The sequence below is a fragment of the Microtus pennsylvanicus genome, chromosome 1 (genome assembly GCF_037038515.1).
Source record: "Microtus pennsylvanicus isolate mMicPen1 chromosome 1, mMicPen1.hap1, whole genome shotgun sequence".
Lineage (NCBI taxonomy): Eukaryota > Metazoa > Chordata > Mammalia > Rodentia > Cricetidae > Microtus > Microtus pennsylvanicus.
The window spans coordinates 106,150,905-106,173,203 of record NC_134579.1 but is presented as its reverse complement, the minus strand read 5'-3'; the positions used below and the strand labels follow the sequence as shown (position 1 = coordinate 106,173,203).

The 22,299-nt window shown below is 44.8% G+C and overlaps 1 protein-coding gene across 2 annotated transcripts in view; it reads right to left on the bottom strand.

Annotated features, from left to right (window-relative positions):
* Galnt17 (polypeptide N-acetylgalactosaminyltransferase 17) overlaps positions 1-22,299 on the bottom strand; it is a 422,314-nt gene that overhangs the window by 285,846 nt on the left and 114,169 nt on the right. The gene's annotated exons all lie outside the window — the stretch shown is intronic.

Sequence of the window (22,299 nt, the reverse complement as noted above, 5' to 3'; positions counted from 1 at the left end):
GAATTGGTAGGCATAGCTTGATCAAAAGGGAAACTTTGTGCGCGGATGCTTACAGAGCCTTACGCAGCCACGCAATTACGACAGAGCCACACATCGCGGGGTGTATCCTACACAGCTCCAGGGCCTCTGGGCTAAGTATTTACTTGAATGCCAGTGGGCAGATCCTGCCAGCCGACAGTGGGCGGGGTCAGTATAATGCTAGAATCCTAACAGTTTATATGTGTATGTGTATATATACATACATATGTATATGTGTATAGATGTGTGTATGTACATATATATACACACATACATAATTATGATTTCCAGTTTTGCGCTTTTATCGGCTTCCTATGTATACAAACATGTGTGTCTCTGTGTCTATACATGTTTCTTGTGCCTTTTCTTTGGGTCTTTCTCTTCTGTTTGCTTGTTTTGTCCTATTACTGTTTGCTTGTTCTTGTTTTATTTCATTTTATTAGTACTCTTTAGTCTGCCTGCTTTCTAACTAGAGACAGGAAGGGTGTGGATTTGGATGGGAGGGGAGATGGGAGGCTCTCAGAGGAGTTGGGGGAGGGGAAATTTTTTCCATATATTGTATGAGTAAAAATATAAAAGAAAAATAGAGAAAAATAAACAATAAAACAAAGCTTGTTGGCATTTGTCTCCCACCAGCAGGTCCTCTGCTGATGGGCTGGCGTAAAAAAGTTCAAGCCTAGATCAGGACACGATACCCAATAGTTGCCAGTCAATCAACTATCCTCTTTCTTTAAAACTGATGAACCCTAAATTAGAGGAGGAAGACTCTTCGAGGGCTTTAAAACTCCAGCCTCGGAGAAGAGACTAGACTTTTCAGCTTTTCAAGGCCCCCTCGGTTTTGTAGAGGGCCTTTTTGTCTGTATGTCCGCTGTGTGCATGTGTTTCCTTATCTTCAATAGACACCTTTCTTCAATGCTGGGGGAAAAAAAAAACAAGCAACACCAGTTTCCAGCCCCAAAGAGCCACAATGACTGAGTGTACTTAGAATGTCTCTATTCAGAAACAGACCTGCGCAAGACCAAGCCAACAAAATCGGCCACCATTCTAACAGATAGCACTAATCAGACTCAGTGAGCTCAAAAGGAAAAAAAAGTCTCCACTAACACAGGAACCCCTGACCCTTTCTGTCTTCGTTGGGGATCCAACTCTGGATAACTCTGTTCTCCATCAATCCACCCACCCATCCATCTATCCTTCCATTCTTCAATCCACCCATCCATCCTTCAATCATCCATCCATCTATCCACCCATTAATCCAGCATCCATTCTTCTATCCATCTATACTTGAAGACACACACATACATTGATCCATACATACATTTATTCATCTATCTATCATCTATCTATCTATCTATCTATCTATCTATCTATCTATCTATCTATATCCATTCATTGATCTATTTATGCATTCAGGCATGTATGCACACACATATGCATATCATACATGTGTGCACCCATCCTCACATGAACACATACATTCATACGTCCACTTATCACCTATATACATACATATATACATATATACATAATCTACTGTTCATCCATCCACCTATATAACTGTATATACATACATAAATACACTCATCTATCCATTTATCTTCTATCCATACATGAATATACCTATCTATCCATTCACACACACATGTATATAAGTATACTTATTTGCAATACAGAAATATATATTCATATATACATATAATCTATATGTACATCTACCCATGATCTATACACATCTATCAACCCATAATGCCTACACACACCTATCCACACCTAATACATACATTCCTCATTGAACTCAAGTTTCTAGGTGTTCTGTTTATGCTGCTTAGTTCAAACAAATTGAAAGCAGCTGGTGTCATGGCTACACACACACACACCCAATTTTCTCTTCTCCAGGAATAATTAACTATTACAGCTTTTCCATTCCATTGTCTGCAGAGCAATAGATTACAGACAAAAATAGGCATTGCAATAAATACTTCAGACTTCCAAAAGGCAACAACACTCAGCTTATCTATGAGGATGAATGCAAAGCCCCACCTCCCTCCCTTCCCATAGGCCAGTGGGGACCTGATACTAAATAATCTTTTTCTCAAAATCCATTAGGGGAACACTTCTTCTCCAAGCAGAAAACCCAATGCTGTCCTCACGCATTTCCCAGGCACTGCACGCCAAGCCATAGAAATGTCCCCTCCCATCCCTTCCCAAGACTAACAACTACAGAACTCAACCCTTCACATTTAATTTCCTTTTAAAGCTGGGTTTCTGAGGGGCTGGGCAGGCACAGTGTGACTCTTCTGGCCTAGCTCCCAGGACAGTGACAGCTGGAACTAGACACCTTTATTGTTATGCAAACTGCATTCCTATGCAAAACTCTGCTCGAAGTCTAATATACATTTTTTCCCAGGCCAGTTTGCCCTCTTCCCCACTTAGCTCCTATTAAGCACTGGCTCACTGTTTTGTTAGGGTCAAAAGTCCCCTTTACAGGAATTCAACCTGATACACAGAAGATTTCTGTTTCTCCCCAAAGCTGCTTTTCTCTTTGGTAATCATTCTTTCCTAACAAGGAGCCAGAGCATTGTCTGCTAAGTGTCTTCATTGGGTAGGGTAGTTGGCTGGAGTACAAGGGAAACTGCCCTTCCCTGATTGTGTCTTTTTCCTTTGCTTTTTTTTTTTCAATCCACCCTAAAACAGTGTCTTTGTAATCACTCAAATAAATATCTAGAGAGTAAAGGCACCCAGGAAGATGCAGCCATGACGGCCTGGTATTTACAGTCCAGACGGGACCTGAGATATATCTGTACCACTTAACTGGTTTAAAAAAAAATGCAAGCCCCTGAGGATAATTTTTATGATGATTTTTATTATGAGAATTGAGAGGTCAATATGGCTCAGAATGAAAGAGCCATACATGGTGAGAAAGAACCAAAAAATGCCAGGTGGTTGGGGCACACACTTTTAATCCCAGCACTCAGAAGGCAGAAGCAGGCAGCTCTCTGTGAGTTCAAGGCTAACCTGGTTTACAAAGCAAGTTCCAGGACAGCCAGGACTACACGTAAAAACCCTGTCTCAAAAAATAAAAGCAAACAAGCAAATAAAAACAAAAAGCAGAAATAAAGAGTGCAACAAATGGAGAAGTATTTGTGGGGCTGGAGAGATGGCTTACTGGTTAAGAGTATTAGCTGCTCTTGCAGAGGACCTAAATTTGTCAGCCAACATCCACAGGTAGCTCACACCTACCTATCACTGTAGCTCCAGAGAGTCAATGACTCTCTTCTGACCTTCATGGGCACAAGCATACAATGGAACAACCCCACCCCATCCCCATGCATACACATTTAAAAGGAAAATAATTTGTGATTCTCCGCCACACTGAGATTTCACAACTCTCTCTATGGAGTGCCCTCACCTGCCAAGGCCCGACAGCATTCAGTGAGCACCACTGAGGAGAACGTCACAATAAGGGGTCTGGAAAAAGAAACAAGGATGCAGCGAATACAACAGAACATAAAAGGCTCGTTTATACTTCAAACAATGTGTGCTCTTTCTATACCCTGGACCTAGAAATTTAGCCACAAATAAAACAGATACTTCCCAGACTTCTGCCCCATACACACAAGAGATGGTGAGTAAGTACATCTAGGGTGACCCACCCATGCATGAGCTCTGTGAGCCCAGCCAGGCTCTGCCAACTGCAGGTCAAACACATGAGAGAACATCAATTGTATTGAATACATACTTTTCTCGCTGCTATGGCAAAATACCTGGTAGAATCAAGGTAGGAGAGAAAGGGTTTGTCTTGGCTCACAGTCTCAGAGGGTACTGTCCATCCAGGAGGTGAGGGGGAGCATGGTTGCAGGAGCCGCTCTGTCTATAGCAGTGCAAATGTAGGTAGAAACCCCACCATTGTGGACAGACAGTTAGGTCCCATAGCTCAAAGGTTCTACAACTTCCCAAAGCAGCACTACCCACTGGGGACCAAAATATTCAAACATGTGACCTTTATGAGGGACACTTCATTCAAAACACAACACACACCTTTGTGTAGCAATCTCTCCTGGAGGGAAGTCTTCCTAGAAGGCTCAGGAAATACACAAACCTTACAAGTCTCAGAAAGCAGAAACTTACAATATGCACAAGGTGCCTCGCTGAGCTTATACAAAGCAGCAGCAATTGCTAGGGAAGAGAGACTCTTTGCTAGAAATGACTGAACTTCACCGAATGTGGGTACCACACAGCTGGCTGGGGTCCCAGATGGGAAAAAATGAGTCCTCTCTTCCCTCTTTCCTCCCTCCTTCTCTCTTTCTCCTCCCGGTCTCTTTTCTTCCCCCCTCCTCTTTCTCTCTCTTTCCTCTTCCTCTTTCTCCCCTCTTTCTTAACCCCCTTCTCCCTTTTTTCCCTCCTCTCCCTCTCCTCTTCCCCCTTTCTCTCCCCACCCCATCTCAGGCATGAAGGTTGTGTGTGCTGTAAGAGGCGACTCAGGGGAATGCAAATGGAAATAGCCAGCTGGTCTGGGTATGGAGATAAAGCCTCCGAACCCCAGGTGAGACCACAGACCCTGGAAGCCAGATGGCTCCCTCGTCTGTCTAAACCGCCATTCCTGGCTGCCTTCTTCCTTTGTAAGGATCCTTGAAAACTTGGGAAGTGGGAGTCACCGGGACAAGAACAGCACCATTCCTAAAAGGCAGGTCTTCATAACTGGGAATCTCTTTTCTGACTTGCCACCCGGTCACTGGGCCTTCCAGACACTTGTCCCCATGTACAAACTCCCCTGGGACCCACACCCATGCAATCTAGCCAAATAATGAGCTTTGGGATCAGTGAGAGACATTGCCTCAAAAAAATAAGACAGAACACCACCCAAGGTTGTCCTCTGTGCTACACACAAAAGCACACACATACACATACACACACCTATGCACGCACACACATACATACATACACACACAGAATAAATTACGATAGTGAGGATGTAGAGATGTAGGATGTTTGTCTTGTGCACTGATGAGGGGAATGTGAAATAATACAGCTTCTGGGGCAAATACGATTATATTCCGGACAAAACAAAAAAGACCACATGACCCAGCAACTGCACATCTTGGTATATGTCCAAATAAAATTTACAGCTCAAATTTGGACATGTTTCTACACACTCATGATCATAGCAGAGCTGTTTACACCAAGAGATAGAGGTGACAGACAGACGGACAGACAAGAAGTGATACATCTATATAATTCAGTTTTATTCAGCTCTACAAAAGGGAAGGGAACCCTGACTCGTGAAAACAAGAATGAACCTCAAGGACATTATTCTAAGTTGAAGAAAGAAACCAGTCCCACGAGGACAAACACTGGGGTTTTCTTTATCGGAAATACCAAGAGTAGTCAAATGTGTAGAGAAAGGGGGTAGAAGAGTGGTTGTCCAGCTCTGGGAGGACAAAGGACAAGGTGCTGTGACTTGGCAGAGTTTCCTCTTCTAAGACAGAAAGCGTCTGGAGATGTCTTCACAGCAGCGAATACCCTCAGCCCTCCCAACCTACATTCTCAGAAACAGGGAAGATGCTACATTCTGTTGTGGGTATTTTACCATGGTTTATTTCTTAATGGAGACAAATTTCAATATTCCTTTGCTTAAATTTTCAGCAGTTTTCTACAAATTCTACAATTTTTTTAAAGTGTCAAAACAGCTGGGTCTTGCAGTGCAGGTCTAGAGTCTCAGCAGCTCAGGAGACTGGGGCAGGAGCATCTCGGGCCATAGACTGAGTTCAAGGCCAGCCTGGGCAACTTAGTGGGATCCCTTGCCAAAACAAAAGGCCAGAAGGAGGCTGGGGATACAACTTAGTTGTAAAATGCCTGCCTAGAATCCCCCAGTGAGGGGCTGGGAAGTGGCTTAGTGGTAGAGCCTCTGCCTAGAATCCCCCAGTGAGGGGCGGGGGCGTGGCTCAGTGGTAGAGCCTCTGCCTAGAATCCCCCAGTGAGGGGCTGGGGCATGGCTCAGTGGTAGAGCCCCTGCCTAGAATCCCCCAGGAGGCACTGAGGTGTCACTTAGTGGTAAAGCACATGTCTAGCATGCATGCATTCCCAGGGCTGCCTGTTAAGAAAAAAATAAGAGAAGAAACACTTCCAGGCCATCAGTTGATGAACTCTTAGTTAATCTCCTGAACATTCTAGTTATAAATGGACACCTTTTCACTCCTGAGACACCAGGCTACCAGCTTGACAAACAGTATTGCTTTTCAACTATCGGCCCTGGAAACAGTGAGGCCAGCATCCAAGAGGGCCTTTCCCTTGCTCCTTGGTGCTGTTTGCTATCCACCAAGTGCCCAGGCAGGGAGGAGACGGGTTCACGGACTTTCTGTTTCCACATAGACACTAGAGACATAGCAGAATAGACCGCAGACCCAGATTTTAAGAAACCTGCGAATGAGGGTTCTAGAGCCGCTCGCTGCTCAGTTGGTGGAGTGCCTGCCAAGTTCCATCTCCAGCAATTCGTGCACTAGCTGGATCAGGAGTTCAAGGCCATCCTTGTCTACACAGTAAGTTCCAAGGCAGCCTGGGCTACATAAGACACAGTCCTAAGACAAAAGTAAAATAAAAATACCCGCCAACATACTTGACCCAGGCCTTTTTTTTTTTAGCCACCAATTAGCTCCCAAATCATGACACAGAGGCTTCTTAGTTAAGAATGCTCAGTCAGCTTATTTCGTGCTAGCTCTTAAAACATAACCTGCTTTTCTTTATCATCTACCTTTTGCATCAAGAATTTTTATCTCTCTCTCTCTCTCTCTCTCTCTCTCTCTCTCTCTCTCTCTCTCTCTCTCTCTCTGTATGTCTTAACTTTCATGCTATCTTTGGCTGGCTGGTGACTGCCTGGCTTCTGGCCCCAGGTGTGTCTCTCTCCTTCTTCTTCTTCTTCTTCTTCTTCTTCTTCTTCTTCTTCTTCTTCTTCTTCTTCTTCTTCTTCTTCTTCTTCTTCTTCTTCTTCTTCTGTCTCCTTCTTCTCTCTTTTTTCCTCTTCTATTTATTTTCTCTGCCCAGCAGCCCCGCCTATCCCTTTTCTGCCTAGCTACTGGCCATTCAGCTTTTCATCAGACCAATCAGGTGCCCTTAAGCAGGCAAGGTAAAACAAATGCAACACATGTTTACATAATTAAACACACATCCTTACATCATCAAACAAATGTAGCATAAACAAATGTAACACATATTTACACAGTTAAAATAATATTCCACAACACATACCTGCTAATGATATTACACTCTAGAGAACGTTCTAGTTACACTCTGCCACCCTGCCCTCCGGGATAGAAAATTGGATTCTAGCCATGGATCATCCCTAGATAAAAATTACAGTACTTAAGCCTGCAGCTGGATCTGTTCTACAATTTCTGTAGAATAACCCTCAGGAAGAACGAATGCATAAATTGGCTAGTATAAGAAAATTTATATTAAAATTCACTCCTAATCCTACAAGCGAGACTGTGAAGGGGAAGAACCCGAAGGAACAAGAGAAATTACAAGCCTTAAAATCGGATTACATTCGATAGAAGATACATGACCGAGTTAGGGATTCAGACATTTAATTTTATGATCCATAACTCCATCTATAGCTGTGCCCCTAGGTATATCTCATCTAACGCCATCCCAAGCCTATCCTTTTGATTTTTCTCCCAGCGGTTTATAAGTGAAATACTGGATTTGCAGGTAAAACTGGCAACTGGGTCTCACGTAGCAGATGGTGTCCCAACCCAAACATGGGGGTAAGGAACAGAAATACAAGCACTTCAGGCTGTGAAGACACCCTTAGCGCAGAGACACAGACCATTAGAAGAGATGTATTTATTTTGATTTTGCATGTATGTGTGAGTGCCTGCTGTGTATCTGCACACCATGGGCACGCTCAGTGCCTTTGGAGGTTGGAGGAGCATTGCATCTCCCTGGAAGTGGAGTGACAGATGGTTGTGAGGCATCACATGGGTTCTGGGATTTGAACCTGGGTCCTCTAAAAGAGCAGCAAGTGCTCTTAAGTACTGAGTTATCTCTCTAGCCTATGATTTTTATCTTGTTAATTGTGTAGGCCACTTTTCACTGTCGGATTGGCTAGACTTCAAATCACCTAGAACAGATACCTCTGGCCAAGTCTGTAAGGGGGTTTTCAGAGAGAAATAACCAAGGAGGGAAAAACCACCCGAAATTTAGGCACCTCCATCCCATAACTGGGGTCCTGTACCAAATAAAAGAGAGAAAGTGAACTGAACACCAGCATTCATCTCTCTGTGCCTCTTCTGCAATGGATGCCATGGGACCAGCTATCTCTCAAACAGTGGGTGAAGTAAACCTTTCCGTCCTTAAGTGGCTTTTGTCAGGCAGTTTCTCACAATGATGGTAAAAGTCAGGAAGTAGTACAGCTCCCCACAGACTGAAACCAATGCTGCCCCACAGTGATGCCCTCAGAGAATGTCCTAACAGGACTGAAGGTAGCATTCCATCTTCAGTGGCTTTTCCATCCATTGGATGTTGCCAAACATTTATAGAAGACTTATAAAGAATCCCAATTAAGCGATATAAGCTTTATCAAGCAAGTCCTCATTTCCCCTGAGCCTTTAGTCACCTGATTGATCTGGATGCCACCTCTCCATCCCTGCATCCCTTCCCATTTGGCTTCACACATTCACACACAGAACAATCCACACTGGTGCTTGTGATGACTCAAAAGTTACTCAATAGAAATACCACCAATGGTGTTCAGTGGTTGTCTTCGTATGATTTACGAGGGTCCCTCAAAGGTCAATTGGTGAAGACATGGTCCCGGTGGCAGTAGGGATGAGAAGTGGAACTTTGCGGGAAGTGACTGGATACTAACAGTTCCAACCTCACCCATGGATGGATGTAGTAATGGAGTCACCCTAAGGGGGCACTGGGAAGGTGGAGCCTAGTTTGAGGAAATGGGTGGCTGAGAGTGTCTCTGCAGGTCACACTCTGTCTCTAGTGTCTGCTGTCTGTCTGGATCTCTATTTCTCATTCTCTTGCCTCTGCCTCTCATCCTCTTAATCTTTGGTTCTCATTCTCCTTATAATTATCTTTCCCACTCTCGTTCTCTCTGTGTCTCTACTTGTTTCACATTCTCCGTGTGTTTCTTTCTCTGTCTCTCTCCTTTCCCTCCTCTTCTTCCTGGCTTCCATGAGCAGCTTAACCACCTTCTATCTACCATCTTCTTCCTTGCTACAGACTCAGATACATTGTAAGTGACTAGACACTGAAATCTCTAGCTGAAAGAAATCTTTCTTTTTTCTAAGTTGTTTGCTTCAGGTATTTAGTCATAGGCACAGAAATCTGCCAGACACAGTGATTGGGCTCTTCTTAGTGCTATGGCTTAGGTCTGCATTGTCCTCCATAGGATCATGTCTTAAACCACTGGGTTCTCAGTGGGTGGACCTCTTTGGGGAGGGTATTGAAGCTTTGGGAAGCAGGGATTTTCTGGAGTGTGTAAGATGCTAGAAGAGGCCCTTAAGGGTTATATCGCAGCCCTGGGTATGCCTCTTTGCTTCCTGCTCTGTAGAGGTTTGTACTGCCTTCCCCACTATGGTATCCTCCGAAACCATGAACCAACACAAACCCTTTACTACAGCAATGAAGAATCTGATAGCCCTGACATGTACAAGGTTTTGGGTTTGACCAGTAGCACAACAAAGTAAGTGAATGAATGACTACATACATACACACATACATGCATGCATGCATAAAAGAAGCAGAGGCAGGAAAATCAGAAGTTCAAAATCACAATTGACTACATAGTGTGACTGTATCAGGTTCAAGGCCAGCTTGGAGACACGTGAGGTTGCCCCCCAAACCATGTGGGACTGGGGAGACAGCTCAGTTTCTAAAGCACCTGCAGACCAGGCATGAGTACCAAAGTTTAATTGCCTGCACTCAAGTAAAACCCGGGCACAGTGGGGCCCACCTGTATTCCCGGCACTGGTGTGGCAGAGGCAAGAGGATGCCTAGACTCACTGCCAAGCTCGTCTAGGCCAAAAGCATGCTCCAGTCTCAATTACAGATCCTGTCTCCAAAATAATAATAATAATATAGACCAAGAGGAAGAGAGCCCATGCTACTTCTAGCTTCTATGCACATACATGGCCATTCCACACACAAACACATGCACAAGCATGTCCACAAACATGTACACCACAAACTCTTGAAAGTGGGTCAAAGAACCAATGAATCACTGAACGAATGAAGACCCCCCGATCTTCTGAATTGAAATGCTTTCAAATATCAATAACAGGGCTGATTAAAGATCAGAAACGTGTGTTTTCATCCGAAGCAATGAGATGTGCTAACGGGGGTGAGGGAGGAGTTGGGAAACTGGAGGGGGAAACACGGTGTCCCTTCTTGAGAGGCAGATTAGTAGACGCAAACACAGGCACGTGCACCTTGAATCCCGGGTGGAGAAATAAAAGCCGTCTACGGTTCCCAGTCCTGGGGTAAGTTTAGCACGGCTGTTTTTAAGATATTTGCCTCACTGCTGCCCGCGGGGAGTTAGTTGCTACTGGGATACCGCAGAGAGAAATGCAGCGTTGTGTTGTCAGAGTTCTGGGAAAGAGCGATTTCAAGGGCTACTGTGAAATCTTCGGGGTCAAGTCCTCCATGGAATGTGGGTCTTTATCAAACAGAAGAGCTGCGTTAGCTGGGACTCCAGTCACTGTGAGTCACCAAGAAACAACGACGGTGATTTCCCAACAACACAGAACAGCGGAATCGCTTACCATAAAGAAATAAAGAAACAATCATGAATAAATAATGACACTAAGTATGTAAAATCACTACAATAAACACTAGAGGCAGGATCTGACATCTTCCTGGCATAAGTCAGAAGTATATTAAATTCAACTGGGTTCTTTTTTAAGACTTTATTTTTAACTTTTAAAGATTTTATTTTATTTTTAATTTTGTGTATGTTTATGTCTGTGTGGGGGTATTTGCATATGAATGCAGGTGCCTGCAGAGGCCAGAAGAGGGCGCTGGATCACCTGGAGCTGAGTTACAGGTGGTTGTAAGCTACTAAAAACCAAAGTTGGGTCCTCTTCAAGAATAATGCTCCCTCCAAAACTCCTGATGCATCTCTTCAGTCCCTTAGTTGAGGTTTTTATTTTATTTTGCTGCTTGTGGGCAGGGGGTGTGCAAGCCACAGTGCAAGAGTCAAAAATCAGAAGATAACCTCAGATGTCAGTCTCCTCCTCTGACCTTGTTGGCTACAGAATCTCTTGCCGTTGGCCACTGTATACGTAAGGCTATCTACCCAGGAGCTCCCAGGAGCTCTTCTGTCTCTGCTCCCCATCCCCACTCCCCGCTTTTCTTACTGTAGGAGTGAGAGGATTACAGACACATGCCATAGTGGCTGGCTTTTACACGGGTTCTCAGAAGTCAAACTCAGTTCCTAAAGCTTGTGTGGCGAGCACTGTATCCACCGAGCTGCCTCCTCGGACGCATACCCCTCTTTGGGAGTCAGACTCTCACAGTGTAGCCCAGGCTGTCCTCCAGCTCACAATTCTCCTGCCTCGGGTGGATTACCAACACTCACCACCCCATTCAGGACCCGGCACTTGGTCTTTGTGCCTGACCATGCCTCCTTCCCGCCAAGAGTCTTGCTGTCTCTTCACGTAGTTCTCATCCACACACCAGACGATTAACCCCGACCAAGGGATTCCCTCTTTCAAAATGGATTGGCTAATTTTTCTTGCAAATAATTTCTAAGTAAAATGAAAAGAAAGCAACGAAATGGTACGAGTAAGTTCAGAACGTCCAAACCACTGAAGCGAGCATATGTGTAAGGGTTTTAGTCTATTAATAACACGCATGGCAATCACTATTCCTGTAACAACTGAGTGCCCTGCCTAGGATCTGAATTCTATCAATTTTTAATTTGCGTGTGTTTGTGTGTGCACACGCAAAAGTCAGAGGATGTTGTTAGATACGATGGAACTGGAGTTACAGACAGTTGGGAGACACCCGATACGGATGCTGGAAACGGAACTCAGGCCCTCTAGAAGAGTACCATGGGCTCTCAGCTGCTGAGCTTCCTCTCCAGCCCTCATCAATTGCAGCAGAGGTTTGCTACTCTCCTGAAAGGGATGCTGCAGTAAGGCTCAGTAGAAGATCTTTTCTGACTCCCCACCAAGTGGCACGACACTGCCCTTCTAGGATACCATATTATCAAGGTTCAGCGGCAAAAGTCAGATGGACAGTGCCGAGGACAATGAAGAAACGGTTTTCTAAAGTGTATTTAAATCTGTTGGTGTGTCTATCTTGGCGTATGCAGTACCTGCGAGACAAGAGGAGCGCATTGTACCTGGGACCAGAGTGACAACAGGTGGTTTCGACACAGCCAAAGTGGCTGCTGGAGAATGAACCCAGGCTCCCTGCAAGAGCAGCAAGTTCATATCTTTCAGGCTCTGAATTGGGTGTCCAGGATTCCTACGTGAGCATTTAAAACTGTAAAACTCGGGGTTGAGGGGACAACTTACTTGGTAAAGTACTTGCTGTGGAAGCGTACGAGTCTGAACTGAGCCCCATAACCCACATCAAAAAAAAAAAAAAGCTGGGCACAGTGACACGGGCCTGTAATGCCAGAACTGCATAGGTGGTGGGAGAGAGGAGGATCTTTGGGGATCACAAGACAGCCAGCCGAGCTGAACCAGCAAGTTCCAGGTCAGTGAGAGACCCTGGCTCAAAAAACAAGGTTAACAGCAGCTGAAAAATACTCACGGTTATCCTCTGATCTTCACATGCATGGGCACGCGTGCACACACACACGCACAAACACACACAACCGCACACACACAAAATAAAATTACAGAATTCTTTTGTTTTGTTTGTATAAAATTACAGAACTCTTTTATTTTGTTTTACTTTGTTTTCTGAGACAGGGTTTCTCTTGTAACAGCCCTAGCTGTCCTGGAACTCACTCTGTAGACCAGACTGGTCTCTAGGTCACAGATATCCACCTGTCTCTGCCTCCCAAGGAGTGGGGTTAAAGGAGTGTACTACCATGCCTGGTGAACTCTTTTATTTTTAAAACATTTTATTCACTGAGTGCAGGCGTGTGTGTGTGTGTGTGTGTGTGTGTGTGTGTGTGTGTGTGTACACTTGCCAATCTGTGCATGTGGAGGCAGAGGACAACATTCAGGAATCCGCTCTCTCCCACCACCATGTGAGTCCCAGGGATGAAGCTCTGGTTATCAGACTTGGAAACAGGCGCATTTACCCACAGAGCCATCTCACCGTGCTACAACTCTCCTCCAAAACACAAACCTTGGTGTTTAATAACAAGCTTTCGTGGTTTACTATCCTGCTCCTGTATCTACTTAAATGATTTTTTCAAAGTCATTGTCAAGGTCGGTTTTTTGTGCCTCCTCCTCTGGGTTAAAAGCAGAGAAGCCATTCAGAAGAGGTTAATGGAATAGACAGTGACATTCTTTTTGTGCCTGTGTGTACTCTTCAGTTCGCCTCAACTTTTCATCATGCATTTTCATTTCCTTTTATTGTCCGCGGGACACTGCACGTGAACTCTGCCTTCTCCATAGCTTTTCAAGTGCACAGCACTGTACTGTCAACGACAGACTGTTCATCAGATCTCTAGGACGAAGCCATCGTGCCCAAGAGAAACTCTATTCACATTTGCTATGGCTTGGGTAACTGGCGGGCAAAGGTACAGATGCTTAGAGTTGGGTCTCCTATCTGTCTGTAAGCAACATTTGTCTAATGGAACTTAAGACTCATTCAGCAGGATCATGCCTGGTACTGGAAACCTAGCCAGCTCCCCATGGCTAGTGAGCTCATGGACCTCAGGGCAGAAGCCACTTTACTAAACCACTTCCTACCTGCATCCTAAATAATCATTCTCACGCACACAGGTAATTAGAGCTCTCATTCACCATCAAACAAATTTCTCTTTGCAACAGATGGAGACTATTACAGAAGGCTACAACTGGTTAGAAATCCCGAAAACAACTGATTGTGGGGTGACCATCCCCAATGGACACAACTCTGACACCTAAAGCTCTGGAAACATTGTGGAAGAGGAGGCAGAAAAACTGTTAGGACCAGTAAATCTGCTGTGAGATTGTGTCTCCTGGAAATGACAGGGATGCTCCACCCATGACTCCTCAGCAATATGGCTTCCTAAACAAGACCTGAACAAGGACAATGCCAATAGACATACTCACGTGGAAGGAGAAAAATCTCACAGAGCCACACCCATAGTCAAAGAACACAGGCAACTAAGAATTGCTGAGAACCAGAGAAATAGTCTCCTCTAGGGATGAGGTCCCCGAACTGGTTACCTAATACCAAGTGGTCAGCCCTGAAATCATAAACATATACAAATGCTTTAAGAAAAAAAATGGGTCTCCCAAGGTGTGGCAGCACATGCCTTCAATCCCAGGACTTAGGAAAGTGTGTCAGAAAGACCAAGAATTCAAGGCTAACCTGGATATTACATAATGAGACCCGGTCTCAAGGATCAAACTGTGAATGAAATTCTCAAACAACAAAAATAGAAGTAACAGAAAGAAATCCTGACAAGCCAAGTCTTCAGTACTGAGTTGGCACCATAGGGAGGCTATGGTTCTTTTGTTTTTAAGATTTATTTATTATGTATACAGTGTTCTGCCTGTAGGCATGCCTGCACACCAGAAGAAGGTGCCAGATCTCATTATTGATGATTGCCATCTACCATGTGGTTGCTAGGAATTGAACTCAGGACCTCTGGAAGAGAAGTCAGTGCTCTTAACTGAGCCATCTCTCCATCCTGGCAAATGGATCTTTTAAGGGACAGACCTTAATGGTAAATCTTTTGCTTGCTTGCTTGCTTGCTTGCTTGCTTGCTTGCTTCCTTCCTTCCTTCCTGTCTTCCTTCCTTCCTTCCTTCCTTCCTTCCTTCCTTCCTTCCTTCCTTTCTTTTTCTTGGTTTTTTGAGACAGGGTTTCTCTGTAGCTTTGGAGCCTGTCCTGGAACTAGTTCTTGTAGACCAGGTTGGTCTTGAAGTGCTGGGATTAAAGGCATGCGCCACCATTGCCCAGCAATGGTAAGTCTTTACGCCACTTAGGACATGCCTTCAGGTGGGACTGTGGGACCCCAGGCCCTTTCTTTACTTCCTGGCTGATGGTGTGAGTGGTTTTGTCTCCTTCTCTTGTATCCACATAGCTTCTCTATCAGATATCAAAGCAATGGAGCCTCTTGCCAATGGGCTGGCGTCTCCAAAAAGTAGAAAACCTCAAGGCATTTGTTATAGTAACAGAGAGCTGACTAACACAGCCCCAGAAGACCTCTTTCCATATTTAAACTGACAGAAAACAAAGACTAAAAAGACAGTGTTAAGTCCTTCACTATTAATACTTCAGAAGGCAATGGGCTGGGTATTATTCATTCTTAAAATGGCTTCTGGAGAACAGAAGGAAAGAGTCCTGGGAAAAACAACAAAAAAGGAGGCAGTCCTGCTGCTGAGGCTGTTCCAAAGGCTGGCATTTCCTTAGCTATTTCCTTAGCTGTGGTCAGAAGGGAACAGAGCCTGGAGAAGGTCAACGTCACAGCAGATCCCAAGTACACCTGCACAAATGTGCTTTGCAGATCCAGAACATATAAGCAGAAGGTCTATTCTGTGAGTAGACGCATGGCTGGGATCCTGGACATACGAGCAGAAGATCTATTCTGTGAGTAGACGCATGGCTGGGATCCTGGACATACGAGCAGAAGATCTATTCTGTGAGTAGACGCATGGCTGGGATCCTGGACATATGAGCAGAAGATCTATTCTGTGAGTAGATGCATGGCTGGGATCCTGGACATACGAGCAGAAGGTCTATTCTGTGAGTAGATGCATGGCTGGGATCCTGGACATACGAGCAGAAGGTCTATTCTGTGAGTAGATGCATGGCTGGGATCCTGGACATACGAGCAGAAGGTCTATTCTGTGAGTAGATGCATGGCTGGGATCCTGGACATACGAGCAGAAGGTCTATTCTGTGAGTAGATGCATGGCTGGGATCCTGGACATACGAGCAGAAGATCTATTCTGTGAGTAGACGCATGGCTGGGATCCTGGACATACGAGCAGAAGGTCTATTCTGTGAGTAGATGCATGGCTGGGATCCTGGACATACGAGCAGAAGGTCTATTCTGTGAGTAGACGCATGGCTGGGATCCTGGACATACGAGCAGAAGATCTATTCTGTGAGTAGACGCATGGCTGGGATCCTGGACATACGAGCAGAAGGTCTATTCTGTGAGTAGACACATGGCTGGGATCCTGGACATACGAGCAGAAGATCTATTCTGTGAGTAGATGCATGGCTGGGATCCTGGACATACGAGCAGAAGGTCTATTCTGTGAGTAGACGCATGGCTGGGATCCTGGACATACAAGCAGAAGGTCTATTCTGTGAGTAGATGCATGGCTGGGATCCTGGACATACAAGCAGAAGGTCTATTCTGTGAGTAGACGCATGGCTGGGATCCTGGACATACGAGCAGAAGATCTATTCTGTGAGTAGACGCATGGCTGGGATCCTGGACATACGAGCAGAAGATCTATTCTGTGAGTAGACGCATGGCTGGGATCCTGGACATACGAGCAGAAGGTCTATTCTGTGAGTAGACGCATGGCTGGGTTCCTGACTCTTTTTGTGTGTCTCCTTTTAGGAAAGTTGTGTACAATATTTGATTTTTCTAACAGCATTTTGATAACTCATGTGTGCGTGTGCTCGAGCGCACTCATACACACTTGAAAAGCAAACAGCATCTCTGAAGCTAGGAAGAACAGCTGTTTCCCACTTATGATCATCAGAAAATAGTCCAGTTCCATGTGTTACCCTGTCTAAACTCATGAGCCTCCAATACTTGGTGACTCAGAAAAATATCAGCTATCTTTGCTCTGGCAGAGAGAAACTCAGGACAGAAAACTTCTCTCCTGGTATCTCCAGCACTCCAAAAGGTACTGCCTCAGTTTTAAAACTCAAATCCCCTTGAAGAGAGAAAAACACCCCAGGCCCAGAGCTTCCTTGATTTAACGAGAGCACGCTCCCTCCATCCTGAATTAGTAAAGGAGTCTCCACTCCCAGAGGCGGCATCAAAGCAGTTCCCATCGTTCCTCAGAAGCTGTAGGGAACACAGCCGTCATTTGTACTCTCATGGTTGGGCATGAAGGAGGGACCAGCTTTCCAGTGTTCAGGCCTGCAGGGTGTCAAAAATCGCCGACCCATGGATACACAGTACGGTGTGACACCTGGACACACAGCACGTGTAACCCATGGTATTCATTCACTATCCAGGTCTTCCCAGACTAAGTCCTGTCACTGGTTAGCACTAAGTGTCAATGTCATGGGATATACTGTCACCTAGGTGACGAGTCTCTTCACAGGCCAATGGAAGAGTCTCTAGAATTGATAAATTGAGGAGGAAAGACCTCTCTTAAATTTGGATAACACTATTTCATGGGTTAGAGACCTGGGCCGGATAAAAAGAAAAAAAAAAGTGATCTGAATGCCAGCATTTGTCTCTCTGTGTCCTGACGTAGACCTAGTGTGACCAATTGATCACATACCTTTCCCCCATCCCTTCTCCGCTGGGATGGACTGAACCTTCAAACTGTGAACCAAAATCAACTCTTCCTTCCTGAAGTTGCTTTGCACAGTGTTTAACCAAGTGAATTCATCATTAACCCTGCTATGGTGGGCACATGCTATCACTGACAGCACAGGAAAAATGGGCACACACACTAACAAGCCCTAGACTTTATCATTAACCCCGTCATGGTGGGCACATGCTATCACTGACAGCATAGGAAAAATGGGCACACACACTAACAAGCCCTAGACTTCATCATTAACCCCGGTATGGTGGGTACATGCTATCATTGACAGCATAAGAAAAATGAGCATGCACATTAACAAGTCCTAGACTTCATCATTAACCCCGCCATGGTGGGCACATACTATCACTGACAGCATAGGACAAATGAGTATGCACATTAACAAGTCCTAGACTTCATCATTAACCCTGTCATGGCAGGCACATGCTATGCTATCGTTGACAGCATAGGAAAAACAGGCATACACTCGTGCACACACTAATGCATCCTAGACAGTATCGTAGTGTACTGCGCATAGCAGGCACACAGCCAATACTTTCCAATATGCAAAATAGCAAGTGCTAACTGCATAAACCTCAGTTTCCTTGTCTATACAATGGCACAACTATTTTAGGCCTCCTAGCCATATTACCAAGATAAAGTGGCATAAACAGTAGCTCCCATACTCTCACACACTGTGGCAGAACATCATAGACCAGAGGACTCCAAATGCTGTCCAGAAGAAACATGAAAATGTTGGTGTTAAAAATAACCATGGTGCTGGGGAGATGACAGGGCCTTGATGAAGGGCTTTGGTAAGCAAGAAGACCTGGGTTCAATTCTCACATCTTTGTGAAAACACCTGGACATGGTGGCACAAGCTTGTAATCCCAGAATTAGGGAGGAAGACACAAAGAGGATCCCTGGGACTTATTGGTCACCTAGTCTAGTTGATGGCTTTTAGGTCAGTGGGAGACTCTGTCTCAAAAAAGATAAAAAGAAAAGCAAAAGAAAAAAGAAACAAAAACCAAGATGAGCAGCTCTTGAGAAATACCATCTGAGGGTGACCTGTAGCCTCCAAACATGTGTACATACATGGATATATTCACTCACACACACATGAACACATATACACACATGAAAAGTCAGCCAGGGATATCCTAGCTAACTGGGGGCTCATGAGGTCTTAGAAGTGAACCTACTGGTGTCCCAACCTCACTGTAGGAGGAACCTACCTAGCCTCTCAGCTGCTTGCTGTAAGCCATACCCCTAATACATGGTAATAACTTTACTAGTTAATAACCTGAGTGGGGATTGCTGGTTCTGCAAGCTCATGGTCTGTCCACATGCCCTTACATGCCTGTCTACAGAGAGGTGCAAACCCAGTGGGCATTGTCAGCACTGTTGACTGGGTTTCTGTCCTGCCTGGTTTCTGTCTTCCCACCAGGTCCCACAGCCATTGAGCTCCAAAGAAATCACACAGAGGTCTATATTAATGATAAACTGATTGGCCCATTAGCTCAGGCTTCTTATTAACTCTTATAACTTATATTAACCCATTATTCTTATCCATGTTAGCCACATGGCTTGGTACCTTTTTATTGGGGCAATCACATCTTCCTTCTTCTGTGGTTGGGACAGGACTGGGGAAGAATGGGCTTCCTCCTTCCCAGAATTCCCCTGTTCTCATTGACCCGCCTCTACTTCCTGTCTGGTTGTCCCGCCTATACTTCCTGCCTGGCTACTAGCCAATCAGTGTTTATTTAAAACATAATTGACAGAATATAGACAATTGTCCCACACCACAGCACTACCCACCAGCTTGGAACCTTCAGGCAGGTAGGCTGCTTAGAGATTATAGTACTATTGTTAGAGTTCACGAGTCCTTCAGCTGACCCCCCCCTCCTGCAGGACTGTATGACACTATGACAAAGGACCCAACATAATTAAAGGGAGGAATGTTATATGACTCTTAGTTTCAGAAGGCTCCATCTGTGGTCAACTGGATACAAAGTTTCTTGACCACTCTGAGTCAGAGCATCATGGGAGGCCTTGCGTAGAAATGAAGATAGTATAATGGTTTCCAAGGGAAGGAACAAGAGGGGGTCAAGGCCAAGAAATACACTTCCAAGGTACACCCACAAAGAATCATTTCCTCCAACCAGGACCCCTTTTCCATAGTCAGAGCACCTCTCAACAGTCTGCTCATGGTCCCATCCACCAGCAAGAGGAAACACTGATTAGGGAGACAAGATCTTCCAGGATGGAACAGTTTCTGGAAACATGGCCACAGTCGTGCCCAGAGGGGTGCTTTCTGAATCTCCTGGGAGACTATGATGGTCAGCTCTCTTATCCACCTGACGCATACCAGAGCCATCTGGGAAACCAGAACCTTCATTGAGAAAACACCTCCAGAAGATTGGCCTGTGGGGGCGTTTTCTTGATCAATGATTGATGTGGGAGTGCTCAGCCCCACAGGGGATGATGCAGATCCTGGGCAGGAAGTCCTGGGTGTTACAAGAAAGCAGAATAAGCAAGCCACGGAAGGAAACCATTATGGAGTCTATTGCTATGGTCTCTGCTTCAGCTCCTGCCTAGACTTCCCTCAATGGTCTGTGACTTATGATGTATAAATCAAATAAACTGTTTCCTTCCCCAAGTGGCTTCTGGTCATCGTGTTTGTTGCAACAATAAAAGGAAACTAGGGCAGTGCCTCTTAACCCAATCAGTCTGTCAATCCAGATTAATCATTATAAGCTTCCTTTTCATTCAAAATAAATGTCTACCAATATCCTATAATCTTACAGGGCGCAGGAGGGGTAGGTGGATGTTGCATGAAACTGAAGGAACTAAATAAAGTTTATATATAGTGAGCAGAACACAACTTTGCTCTTGGAACTAGAAAGATGCAGCCACCTATGAATAAGACAGGGAAAAGACAGGACAATCTGTCTAGAGGTCCTCGGAGGCCAGCTCAGAGGGAGTCATGGGCTGTGAACCAGAAACAAAAAGAAAGAGTTTCTATCTAGGAACAGCCCCTGGAGGTGTCAAAACTTCCCCTCAACTTCTGAACCAGAGCCTAGCCCTTTATATTTCTTTTTATTATTATTATTTTGTATTGTCAACTCAGACTTTTGAGACTAAGATGTTTTTAGAGCAAAGGATTTATTGAGCTGTTACAGATGCAAGCCAAAAAGCAAAACAAACTCCCTAAGCCACTACCAGCACAGCCAGACAGTAAACTGGAAATACACTGTTACCACCACCAGTAATAGGTTTTACAAGGAGATTTTGGAGAGAAGAAATAAACCATTTATGAGAGCCACACTGGTGATGGATATGTGTTGGAAGAAGACATTCCAAGTAGACAAAATCCCCGGGTAGGAAGTACTCCCTCCATTAAGAAAAATTTTTCTACTTCCTGGTTGGTTGGATGGATAGTTAGTTACTTGATAGGTTTCTTGCTTAATTGTTTAAATTGATGTCCGGCTGGTTTTTGTTTGTTTGTGGCCTGGAGGTATAAGCCAGATTAATTCTTTCCCCTCTGTAGTTGTTTTTGCTCAGGGTGTGTGATCACAGCAACAGCACATGCATGAACATGTGTGGAAGTGGGAGGACAACCCCCGGGGTTATTTCTCAGGCCCCTTCCATCTTTTGTTTGAAACAGGGCCTGTCATTGGCCTGGGGCTTCACCAGGTCAGCTAAGCCATTTAGCCAAGGAACTGCTAAGGATCTGCCTGTCTCTATGTCCTGCTTCACCATCCCTGGGAGTACAAGCACAAGCAGGACATTCAGATTGCTGTGGGCTCCAGGAATCCAAACTCAGGTCTTACGCTCGCAGCACAAGCGCTCTGCTGAGTTACTCGCCCAACTCCCTTTCTCGCTGTTGGGACAAAACCCACAATAGAAACCACCGTGAGAGGGAGGATGGATGCTGGCTCACGGTTCGGGTGTCTCAATTCACCATGGTGGGAGACCCATGCAGAGTGGCTCATGCATGGTGGCAGGAGCGTGAAGCAGGTGTTTATGGACACCATGGCCAATCGGGCTGACCATGGCATGAGCCAGGGCTGGGTATAATCATGAGCCCAGTCCAGTTACCTACTTCCTCCACCTAGGCTCCACTTCCTAAAGGTGCCACAGCCTTTAAAAGAACACCATGATTCGGAGAAGAAGAGCTGAAACGTCACGAGCCCATTGTGCATTTCAGATCCAACCCCATACCTCTTGGCTATCTGTGCTGTTCCTATTCATGGTTTTTCTCAGCCTGGCTGGGAAACTTGCTCTCTAGTGACAATTTCTAGACTGTTTATTTGCTATTGATTTCCCTCTCCCATGACATCAGTGCAGAAAAAAGAAATTGGGAAAATGATTCATCCAATCTAGTTACAAACGAGGATAAAAATATGACATCCAAATATATAGGAAATAATCTATGACAAAGTTACATTCACAGCCTTAATTATGTTTGGTATTAAACCAGAAAATATTATAATAAATGAACCCAGCATTCTCTACTGATGGAGCCAAGAAATAAAGAAAGCAAGTAGGAAAGGAAAAGTGAGGGTAAAAAAAAAACCTAATGAATCAAAACACAGAAGAATAAAGTAAAAGAAATGGTTAAAAGTTGAAAAAAAAACTATGATCATTTG